Consider the following 12,684-nt stretch of genomic DNA (forward strand, 5'->3'; position numbering starts at 1 on the left):
GCCAGCCAGGTGCACCTTATTATTATTTTTTAAATGTTTATTTATTTTGAGAGAGAGCGCAGGGGAGGGCCAGAGAAAGAGGGAGAGAGAGGATCTCAAGCAGGTTCCACACTGTCAGCACGGAGCCAGATGCAGGGCTTGATCCCATGAACTGTGAGGTCATGATCTGAGCTGAAACCCAAAGTGGGCCACTTAACCGACTAAGCCATCCAGGCATCCCTGTCTCTCCAATCTTGTTGCCACAATTTGCCTTGTGTTATCCCCTCTCTTATGGATCTGAGAAGAGTTGTTAATTTTTTAGTCTGTTCGGCTTTTTACTTATTAGGATGGAGTGGTGGCTTACCAAACTTCTTACAGGTAGAACCAGAAAGGGTTAAGTCTCCCTCTTTCATTTCTAATACTAGTAACTTGGGTCTTTTTTTCTTGGTTGGCTTGGCTAGAGTTTGGTCAGTTGTATTCATTTTTTTTTTCCAATGTTTGTATTAGAGAGAGAAAGACAGACAGCCAGTTTGTGAGTGGGGAAGGGGCAGAGAGAGACAGAGACAGAATCTGAAGCAGGCTCCCGGCTCTGAGCTGTTAGCACAGAGCCTGACGCGGGGCTTAAACCCATGAACCGAGAGATCATGACCAGGACCCAGGAGCCCCATGATAAGTTGTATTTTCATTTTTATTCAGTTTAAAATATTCTAGGGGCGTCTGGGTGGCGCAGTCGGTTAAGCGTCCGACTTCAGGCAGGTCGCGATCTCGCGGTCCGTGAGCTCGAGCCCCGCGTCAGGCTCTGGGCTGATGGCTCAGAGCCTGGAGCCTGTTTCCGATTCTGTGTCTCCCTCTCTCTCTGCCCCTCCCCCGTTCATGCTCTGTCTCTCTCTGTCCCCCCAAAAAAATAAAAATAAATAAACGTTGAAATAAAATATTCTAAAATTTCTCTTGAGAATTTCTTCTTTAACCCATGTGTTATTTAGAAATGTGTTGTTTGCTGTGTCTCCCTCTCTCCCTCTGCCCCTCCCTCCCTCTCTCTCTCTCTCTCTAAAAAATAAACAAAAACAAAAAAAAAAAAGAAATGTGTTGTGTAATGCCCAGATAGTTTAGGATTTTCCAGTTATCTTTCTTTCGTTGATTTCTAGTTTAATTCCACTGTGGCCTGACAGGACGCTTTGTATGATTTCTATTCTTTTAAATTGGTTGAGGTCTGTTTTATGGCCCAGAACATGGTCTATCTTAGTGAATGTTCCATGTGAGCTTGAGAAAAATGTGTATTCTGCTATTGCTAGATGGAGCAGTCTATAGTGGGCTTAGAAATAAACCCATACAGGGGCGCCTGGGTGGCTCAGTCAGTTAAGCGTCCGATTTCACCTCAGGTCATGATCTCACGGTTCGTGAGTTCGAACCCCGCGTCGAGCTCTGTGCTGACAGCTCAGAGCCTGGAGCCTGTTTCGGATTCTGTGTCTCCCTCTCTCTCTCTGACCCTCCCCCGTTCATGCTCTGTCTCTCTCTGTCTCAAAAAGTAAATAAACGTTAAAAAAAAAATTAAAAAAAAAAAAAAAGAAAGAAACCCATACAATTATACATGTTTATAAACGTGTGTCCTAAACTACTCTACTCGGGAATATTTTTGCTTGTTTTTGGTTTGGTATGTTTCTAATGTTAAGGCTTTACAATACTAAAGCAAAAAAAAAAATTATACAGTTAAAACAAAACAAAATAAAAAACAAAACAAAAAAAAGAAATAGACCCATACATGTGTGGTCAGTTGGCATAAGAGGGCAAAGACAATTTGCTGAGGAAAGAGTGGTCTTTTCAACAAATGGTGCTGGGACTCTAGACAGCCACATAGAAAAGAACGAAGTTAGAGCCCTGCCTTACACCAGATACCAAAATTAGCTCAAAATGGATCAAAGACCTGAATGTAGAAGCTAAAGTATGAAACATCTAGAAGAAAACATAGGAGTAAGAAAATCTTCATTACCTTGGATTTGGCAATGAATTCTTAGATATGACACCACAAGCACAAACAACAAAAGAAAAAACAGAGAGATTGGACTTCATCAAAATTAAAAACTTTTGTGCTCCCAAGAAAGTTATTAAGAAAGTCAAGGGGCACCTGGGCGGCTCAGTCGGTTCAGCATCTGGTCTGGATTTTGCTCAAGTCATGATCTCACGGTTTGTGAGTTCGAGCCCCACATCTGGCTCTGCACTGATAACACAGAGCCTGCTTGGGATTCTCTCTCTCTCCTTCTCTCTGCCTCTCCCCTGCTTGCTCTCTCTCTCTCAAAATAAATAAAGTTTAAAAAAATTTAAAAAGTATTTCTTTCTGAGGGTCCTAGGCCAAAATATTCAAAGCCATTGATTTAATATCTGAAGTTATTGTGTGAACATGCTAAAACAGGTGCCACAAAATGTTTCTTACGTCTGACCTTGAGCAATTTTACCTTTTACCGTGTTAGTCCCAAACAATTATATTATGTATAACTGTATTAGACTTTGTTTCACAGCCAGTTACATCTATAGAAATACAACCCATAGAAGAAATTATGGTTTGAAAAGCCTTTCTATTTTTCTTTCCTTTTTTTTAAAAGTTTATTTATTTATTTTGAGAGAGAAACAGCACGAGTGGGGAAGGGATAGAGAGAGAGGGAAAGAGAGAAGAATCCCAAGCAGTCTCCATGCTCTCAGTGTGGAGCCCGATAGGGGGCTTGAACCCATGAAACTGTGAGGTCATGACCTGAGCCAAAACCAAGAGTCTGACACTTCACCGACTGAGCCACACAGGCATCCCAAGCCTTTCTGTTTTTCTTTACAATATTTAAACTCCTTTGTTGAATAGCTAGATGAAAATTTAAATACAGTTAAATATTTAACATACTTAAATATTTTGAATATTTGAATTTCCTTAAAACATTATTTTAAGGTCTGAAATCCGCAACTTAACTGACATTTACCTTGGGTTGGGGATGAGAAGTGATGGAGGGCCTGATCTAGGTTTTACTTCTTATTATACAACCTTGTCTATAAAGGAATACGGCTCCATGGAAAAGTGATGTCAACTATTAATTGGTTTATTGACTCGGCTATAATATTTGCTTTATTTTCTCATGGCGTAAATATTCCATAACAAAAAGATTTTTAAATGCTGTCCTTGTAATTCTAATGTTTTAGTGCCATTTAATTCACGAACACCTGAGATGTAACTAAGGGGGTCATTAGGTTCTTGAAGGGAGAAATGGTTTTTGTTCGTTTTTTTTTTTTTAGTCTTGACGCATTTTGATGAAAAAAATGTCCTTACTATGACCTCCTGTTTCCATGAGATAGAGAGCGGGTCTTTAGTCTTTGGAAGCAGAGGAGCCCGAACTTAGACGGTAGAATACGTTGTTTTGAGTACACATGTGTCATACGAGAGCAAAAGCCTACCGTGGAAAGACCAGTCAGGAGGGCAGTATTGCAAAGTCCAATCAAATGAAACCCCTCCCTCAATCTGAGAAGTTGTGCTGTGAAAGAATGGACGTTCAGACACTAAAAAAGGAAACTGAAGACTCCTGGTCTCGGAGGTGGGCCCTCAAATGTGTCCACGGTGTGAGAGTAACTGTGAAATCAAGACAGCAATCGGTCAGGCAAGGAGCGGATGGTCTCCTTGGGTCCTCTGACAGACAATACTTTGGCCACCTTGAAAACGGGTAGGCCTGGAGGTGAAATGGACAGCCACACTCAAAAGGAAAACTAAATATTCCTCCTCGGATCCAACCCCCCCACAAAACCCACTCTTAACCATAATGAATATATAAAGAATCATCAGACACTCTGGAATACTCAACAGGCACCCTCCCTCCTCCTCCCTCCTACTTGCTCCTCTAAATAAGAAGGTACGCACAGATACAGTGAGCTTTTTGGAGACGTTGGAGAACTCTCAAGATGCTTTATTTTCTGACACGCATGCTTTCAACCTATTTGGAAAACGTTCTACTTAGAGCAATGTTTCTCACCCTTAAATTCACCAAATAATTTTTAATAAAATAAAAGCTACTAAGTATATTGTGCTCGCTGTGGCAGCACAAATACTAAAATTGGAACAATACAGGCAAGATTAGCATGGCCTCTGCACAGGGGGACACACAAAAAGCTACGTAGTACAGGGGCGCCTGGGGGGCTCCATCAGGTGATCCTCTGACTCTTGATTTTGGCTCAGGTCATGATCTCACGGCTCGTGAGTTCGAGCCCTGTGTCGGGCTCTGTGATGACAGCACAGATGCTGCTTGGGATTCTCTCTCTCTCTCCTTCCTCCCCCATAGTCTCACACACACACACACACACACACTCTCTCTCTCTCAAAATAAATAAACAAACATTTAAAAACAAAACAAAAAACACTACTAAGTATATAGTTAAATGTGGTTTGTTTAAATTTGAAAGGCAGCTATAGATCTTAGCATATTTTATTTTGGATTGCATCAGAGAGGAGTTGAACACAAGCTCTGAGATGTTATTTTCATTCAAAGGAAGGGGGGGTCATCCACAGCCAGCATGTTTTTATTCACATGCTAGGTACATGCTGCACAAGACCCATTCCCGTGAGAGGTGACTGCCTTTGGAGGCTTACTTTTAAGATCGCTAATTTAAGGAGTGTCTTTTTACTTTTGAGTGTCGATAGTTTCGTGTTCTTTCAGAGGTATTCCCCTGAAAAAATTTCCATCCTTATTTTTAGAGTTTCTTATTATGGAAAAATTGAAATATATGCAAAAGTAGACAGACTAGCACAATGAACCCAAGTCACCTAGATTCAACAGTTATCAGGTCAAGGTCAACCTTGTTTCATCTATGCCCTCACCCACTTCCTGCCTTCCAGTATTGTTTAGAAGCAAATCCTGACATCGTATCATTTCAGGCGTAAATATTTCAATATGTAACTCTAAATGACAAAGATTCAGATTCTTTTTTATTTAATTAATTAAGTAAGTAATCTCTACGCCCAGTGTAGAGGCCCTGATTCACCACCCTGAGATCAAGAGTGTGTGTTCTTCTGATGAGCCAGCCAGGCGCCCTGACAGATTCTTATTTCCTTTTTCTTTTCTTTTCTAAGACTTTATTTTTAAATGATCTCTACACCCAATGTGAGACTCAAACCCACAACCCTGAGATCAAGAATTACGTGCACCACCAACTGAGCCAGTCAGGCGCCCCAAGAATTTTTTTTTTAATAAAATAAATCTATAGTTCCATTTTGCACCTAAAAATTAATAATGATTGTATAATTTCAAATACAGGCGACGTATTACATTATAGATAGTAATTCAAATCAAACTGGGTTTTTGAAAGCTCTCATTTTGTACCGTAAGGAAGACGTTGTGGTCTGCCTTCCTGTCTCTGGAAGGAAGGGATTCGAGAGTTAAAGCAGGACAGAGATAGGCAAAGGGAAATGTGATCTTACCTGGATTAGTGAGGACTCTGACTGCAGGTCAGAGCTGGAATAAACAACCATAAGAGTCTCTTTTCTTCCTTTCTAAATGTTTTATTCATTTTTGAGAGAGAGTGCACTATAAGGGGAGGGGCAGAGAGGGGGGATAGTGGATCTGAAGTAGGCTCTGTGCTGACAGTAGTGAACCCAATGTGGGGACTGAACTCACGAATCTTGAGATCATGACCTGAGCCGAAGTCGGACGCTCAACCTAGTGAGCCACGCAGGCGCCCCAATGAAACTCTTTATTTCGATGATACTGGAGTATCTGATGGAAGGGAAGTACAGGAAATCAGCAGGGGCTCAGAAGGGATCTGAACTGAGAACTGGGGTGGAGGCACGCCAGAGGGACCCTCTGCATCAGACAACTCTCCTCTTTCTCTTTCACCTATATTTCATTCCTCTTGACTGGAAAAACAGCTGTGTGAAAGCCCCCGAATTTTCTCTCTTTCTCTGTATGAGAAACCAAACAAAACTGGGATGGGAATATCTTAGTAATAATTGCAAGTTTCCAGGAAAACCAGCTCCGATTGGGCCAATGTGGGTTAAGTGTCCACCTGGGTCCAGTCGGCAGTGACTGATGGGGGGAGTGTCACATGTCACAAACATGGCTGCCAAAGTTTCCCCATGGTCTGGTGGGGAGGCGAATCTCCCAGAGAAAACCAAGGGCCATTGCTCACGGACTGGGTTGTTACCGAGGAAAACCAGGAGCAGAAGCATCTCTGGAGCTAAGGAATCAATGGTGGATCACCGTGTGCAGGGTCTCACAGACAGGAAGGCATTCCTCCTTCCTTATGCAAAAGTGGACAGGTGTCCTCACGAGCGAAGAGGTTCCGTCCTGGGCTGGGTTGTCAAATTCAACCAACACTGTGCTTCTCTCCCCCTCAACAGTGATCCCAGAGTGAGAACCACCCTACAAGCCAGTGAGTGAAGGTTTCGTCTACCTCTAGCTCGGTCATGTCCCATGGTGGGTGGGAGCTGGGAAGTTGCAAGAGAAAACCCTTTCAAACTATGCCCTCCGACCGTCACAGGGGGACTCCTCTACCTGAGAGCAAGGCTAAGAGCCAGGTAAAGAGGAATGCACACAATGAGATGTGGATATGAGACAAAGAGGTTTGGAAAGAACCAAAGACTAAAGTCAGCTGAGGTGTTTAACGCAAGGCCTGGCTAGGCATCTTCATCACTTTCATTGGGTCCTACTTATTCCTTACTCTTTCTTGTTTGCTTGCTTTCTTGCTCTCTCTTTCCTTCCTTCCTTCCTTCCTCCCTTTCTCCCTCACTCCCTCCTTTCTTTCCTTTTTTCTATTTCTTTCTTACTTGCTTTCCTTCCCTCTCCCTCCTTTCTCTCTTCTTTATTCAGTGTTCCTTCGTCTGTGTTTTGAGGATCAGCAGCAGCAATCGCCTCGGAGGCTCCTGCAAGATTCAGACTCTGGCCATTGTTCCCAGACATTCAATTTGGTCTTGAATGGGCCTGGCCTGGGAATCTGCCTTCACAACAAGTCAGGAGATTTTAATGCACACCCAAGTTTGAGCGCCACTTGCTGTGGACAGAAACATTAGTCAAGTTGGCCCCAGAATTTTCCATTCATTCCCATGCCTTTAAGCAAGATGAATTTTCCTAATATAATTTCCCTACATTTCTGTGGTGATGGAGATGTGTGGAGCCAGCATACCACAGTTGTCAGTGGAGGCATTCAAGTCTACACCCTAAATACCTCTCCTCCTGCCCCAGGAGCTGCCCTAAACAGCTGCCTGGTTCAAGAAAAGCTCCCCCAAACTCTCCCGTTCTCCAAGATGAGGGAAGTGGTTTCCCTCCCATTCCCAGATGAGGGAAGTGGTTTCTTTGCCTCTCTCAATTTAATGTATTAACACTCTTGAACATGGCATTGGTTGGCTAATATAATAACAAGCATGTTTATATAGAAATTGTCAATTCTAATTTTTGAAATGTCACCAAGCCCAATTTGATATAACATCATCTAGATTTACACGTCAAAGTGCCCTCCTCGGGAGAGAGTCTCCCCCATGCGAACGTATGATGGCTACCATGAAATTATAGGCAAGGCAAGCTGGTTGTATAAAGTAGTCTTGGGCTGGTCCTGAAAGAACCATTTCTTTTCGTTTCTTTTTTTAAAAAAAAAAAACAGCTTTAGCTTTATTTTCAGCCTTTTGGCTAAGATCAAGTGGAGGATCTGTTCTTATCAGTTTCATATCTGATACGTCCTCTATCCAAGGACAATGCATTAAATGGATTTTAGGAACAGGTAGATAGAATAGGAGATTGCTCTGCCCACTCCTCCAGGTACAGTGCCCCCCTGTCCGGAGCTTCAAACTTGGGATAGCTGGGAATGCAAGCTGGTGCAGCCACTCTGGAAAACAGTATGGAGGTTCCTCAAAAAACTAAAAATAGAACTATCCTACGACCCAGCAACTGCACTACTAGGCATTTATCCAAGGGATACAAGTGTGCTGTTTCTAAGGGACACATGCACCCCCATGTTTATAGCAGCACTATCAACAATAGCCAAAGTATGGAAAGAGCCCAAATGTCCATCGATGGACGAATGGATAAAGAAGATGTGGTATATATATACAATGGAGTATTACTCGGTAATCAAAAAGAATGAAATCTTGCCATTTGCAACTACATAGATGGAACTGGAGGGTATTATGCTATGTGAAATTAGTCAGAGAAAGACAAATATCATATGACTTCACTCATATGAGGACTTTAAGAGACAAAACAGATGAACATAAGGGAAGGGAAACAAAAATAATATAAAAACAGTGAGGGGGACAAAACAGAAGAGACTCATAAACAGCGAGAACAAACTGAGGATTACTGGAGGGGTTGTGGGAGGAGGGATGAGCTAAATGGGTAAGGGGCACTAAGGAATCTCCTCCTGAAATCATTGTTGCCCTCACTATACGCTAATTTGGATGTAAATTTAAAAAATAAGATTAAAAAAAAAAAAAAGAAACGACATAAAACTCTAACAAAAAAAACAAACAAACTTGGGGTGGCTTTGGGGCATCTGGCTGGCTCAGTTGGTACAGCATATGACTCTTTATATTTTTTTTTTAACGTTTATTCATTTTTGAGAGACAGAGCACCAGCGGGGGAGGGGCAGAGAAAGAGGGAGATGCAGAATCCCAAGCAGGATCCAGGCTCTGAGTTGTCAGTACAGAGCCCGATGCAGGACTCAAACCCACGAACTGGGAGATCATGACGTGAGTTGCAGTCGGCTGCTTAACTAACTGAGCCCCAACCCAGATGCATGGGATCTTGGTCTTGGGACTGTGAGTTCAAGTCCCATGTTGGGCAAAGAGGTTGCTTAAAAAAAAATTAATATACCATAAACTCACCCATTGCAAGGATACAGTAGATGTGTTTTAGTGAATCTCTACATTTACACACACATTATGAGTGAATCCAGTTTTCTTTTTTTTTTTTTTTGAGGTTTTTTTTTTTAAGTTTATTTATTTATTTTGAGAGTGAGAGAGTGAGCAAGCGAGCAGGGGAGGGGTAGAGAGAGGGGAAGAGAAAGAATCCTAAGCAGGCTCTGCATTGTCAGCGAGGAGCCTGATGTGGGGCTCGAACCCAGGAACCGTGAGACCACGACGCAAGCCGAAGGCGGATGCTTAGCCAACTGAGCCACCCAGGAGCTCCTGTTTTTTTTGTTTTTTTTTTAAGTTTTATTTCTTTTTGAATCCAGTTTTCCAACACTTCCATCCGTCCGAAAGTCTTCCTTTGCCTGTTGGCAGTCACCCCCTGCTCCCACCCGCAGCCCCGGGGCAACCACTGATCTACTTCCTCCACAGTTTTGCCTTTTCTAGAAATTTTCTAGAAATAGAATTATAAATAGAATTGTAGTCTTTGTGTCTGACTACTTTCACTCAGCAAAATGCTTCCGAGGTCTAGCTCAGGCTGTTGTGTAGACCAAGAGTTCATACTTTTTCATTGCCGGGTAGTAGTCCGTGTAAAGGATCATTTTAAGGCCTTCATTTAAAATGTCTTCACATCGGTATGATTGGAACTTCTCTATGACTAGAAACTCCAAACCTAGACGATTTCTTGCCGTCTCTGTGCCAAGAGTGGAGAGGAGGCCTGCCCGTCATTTCAACTGTACCAGGTGGCAGAGAAGATGAGAGGATCGTTTTCTGAGTGTTGCTTCAACATTCAGCTTGTATGCTCAGACTGCAACCTATTTTTCAGTAGAAAAGCAGGCCGTGTCTTTTCCAAGATGTAACTGTTGAAGGCAAGGTGTTTCTGAAACATGCTAATATCATTGCTCAGGGAAGATTTATAATACGCCTGTGAGCTTAATCACCCTTTTATATGTATTTTACTACATAAGAAGATCCATGTAAGACTACATGATCTAGGGGCACCTGGGTGGCTCAGTCTGTTAAGCATTCCACTCCTTTTTTTTTTTTTTTTTTTAACGTTTATTTATTTTTGAGACAGGGAGAGACAGAGCATGAACGGGGGAGGGTCAGAGAGAGAGGGAGACACAGAATCTGAAACAGGCTCCAGGCTCTGAGCGGTCAGCACAGAGCCCGACGCGGGGCTCGAACTCACGGACCGTGAGATCGTGACCTGAGCCAAAGTTGGACGCTTAACCGACTGAGCCACCCAGGCGCCCCCAAGCATCCCACTCTTGATCACAGCTCAAGTCTTGATCTCAGCGTTGTGAATTCAAGCCCCACCTTGGGCTCCATATTGGAGCCACTTAAAAGAAATTTTTCTTTTAATTAAAAAAAAGAAGAAAGCCAACTACATGGTCTATCGCAAGCATACCAGTCTGTGGCACACATGTTTTATAGTTACCTTAATTCTTGGATTCCCAGGAATGGGCTACAGGTCCTAAATGAGCTAAAACTGTGATATTCTGTGAATGTGCTCCATGCATCTATTTTGGAGTGCATGGTCTCTGGTTCGAATATCTTTGTGCATATATTGCTTTGGAAATACTTTCTCAGCTTCGGAGGCATTCTCCAAACACTTTCCGACATAGCCCACATTCCAGGGTGTTTGCAGAAGGGCTGTCGCTCTCCCCCCACGATCCATTTCCGGCTGCACAGCTGAGTGGCCCAAAGAGGAAAGAGTATCTACTAGTTTGGAGAATGTAGTTCAGTGGGCCCTAGAGGTCTTTATTTTTAACAGTATGATTAAACAATATTTCTGACAGCACAGGAAATTAGACACATGCTTATGAAGTGCTTCTTTTGAAAAGGGCACGATGCCAGGCTAGAAAGCAAGGATTTATAGACTTCATTCATTAAAAAGACATTTTTGCAAATTAAAAAAAAAAATTTAGCAAATTTTTAAAAAAGAATTTTGCTAGGTGCGGTGGGAGGTACAAACGGGAGTAATTCTCGGCTTCAAGCATGTACCATCTGAGGAGGAAATGGACTTTGGCGTTATTCCTCAGGCGATCTGTGTTTGTCGATGGACTTTAGAAACCTACGTGTTCTTTCCTTTGGTTTGGTTTGGTGTGACAGAAAAATGGTTTCTGAATTATTCTGGAGACAGAAGTCTTTTGCTTCACCAGAATACAATCAGAAGAGCAGGAGTTAAGTGGATCCAATTGTTCTGGGAAGGTGCATTTAAACAGGTCTGCTGCTTAGGAGATCATTTGTCTTTTGTGTCCCAGGAGCCAAAACAACCTGGGTGCTGATTCCGGCTTTGCTGGCTTTTTGTTTGTTTGTTTGTTTGTTTGTTAATGTTTACTTATTTTTGAGAGAGAGAGAGTGCGAGCAGGGGAGGGGCAGAGAGAGAGGGAGACACAGAATCCCAAGCAGGCTCCAGGCTCCGAGCTGTCAGCACAGAGCCCGACGCGGGCTTGAACTCATGAACCTCGAGATCATGACCTGAGCTGAAGCCGGATTCTTAATTGACCGAGCCACCCAGGCACCCCCCTCCCTGCCCCGGCTTTGCTGTTAATTACCAGGGTGATCTTGGCATCTATGTGGGTTTCCCCAGGGTCTTGGTTGTTTCTCGTCTAGAAAAGGAGGACACGTGTGGCTATAAGTTTTTAGGTTCCTGTCAGCAAGAAAATTCCACAAGGCCTTTTTCACTGGGAAAACAAATCCCTGGCAAGCTCTTGCCTAATAATTACTGTTCGGTAACCCTCCTAAGGCTTTATGACTTTTCTAATCTTCCGGCGTTACACATTTTTTTCTTTCCTTGGGTTTGTAATGGAGCAAAGTTAAGAAACATGTCGTTGATACATATTGAGGTTTTAAACATTGACCTTTGCCTGAGTAGCAATGAGAAAATGAACGTTTGTGTTTCTTTAACATATATATACACATAGACACACACACATACCCCTTCTACCATGAAAATGAGAAAATCGAGTCATTAACATAAACAAATGAGAAGTGAGACTTTGGGGTTTGAGTGTGATTCCTCCCACCCTCCTCCAACCTCCGATACGAGACTGATAAACCGTGAGGCTGGTGGTGGGAGTCACCTGATGCCATGTCCCAATGTCCCGCCATTCTTAAATAAAGGAAGGATAAAATCCCTGTCTTCGTAATGTAAAAAAGTAGTCTTTGTTCATCTTTTACGTTTTAACAATTAATTTCTCAGCCATCTGCAAAAGCTGTGATGAAGCTTTAAGAAGAGCAAAGGATAACAGAACATCAAAAACATAGAAATGAAAGATTCAGTGCTCACCCTGCCTCCGTGTACGTGACGCGATGCAACTGGGCATAGGGCACCCTGGTACATGTTGATAAAATTCAGATATCGGGTTTTAAATCCGTAAGTCTTCATTCTCACCAAACAAATATCTGTTCTTCAATTTTAAAAAGACGTATCAAGAAAATCGACCTCGAAGTTTAGGAGTTAAGTCCAATCTCCAATTCGTTAGTCATGGAAAACGTGATGATCAGATAATCAGAAAACAGTCCCTTCCTATCCTCAGCTGAAAATGGAAAACGAAGTGCCTGTGTGTGATACGGGCTCGGGAAGAAAGGCCGGGGTCACAGCGAGGCAGGAGCAAGCACAGAGAGGCAATGGCCAGGGAGGATCTGACGGCATGGGGGGACTTGGATTAACGGTGAGTCTAGTAACAGGCATAGAGTTTTGCAATCTGGATGTAAGCAATACAAAAGGAAGTGTCAAAGAAAAAAAGAAGAGTGAGTTTCAAGCAAATGCTGAAATTAGGTCCTGCTGCAAACGACACAAAGCCCAATGTAACAGTGGCTTAAACGTGATTCCGATGTTT

General features: G+C 42.7%; 2 pseudogenes; both read left to right on the forward strand.

The window, feature by feature from the left end:
* Positions 1-4,028: 4,028 nt before the first annotated feature.
* LOC113594454 (uncharacterized) lies at positions 4,029-4,113 on the forward strand (annotated as a pseudogene).
* A 3,486-nt stretch (positions 4,114-7,599) lies between these two features.
* On the forward strand, positions 7,600-7,779 carry LOC113594460 (uncharacterized; annotated as a pseudogene).
* The last annotated feature ends 4,905 nt before the right edge of the window (positions 7,780-12,684 follow it).

This window comes from Acinonyx jubatus, chromosome C2, assembly GCF_027475565.1.
Source record: "Acinonyx jubatus isolate Ajub_Pintada_27869175 chromosome C2, VMU_Ajub_asm_v1.0, whole genome shotgun sequence".
NCBI lineage: Eukaryota > Metazoa > Chordata > Mammalia > Carnivora > Felidae > Acinonyx > Acinonyx jubatus.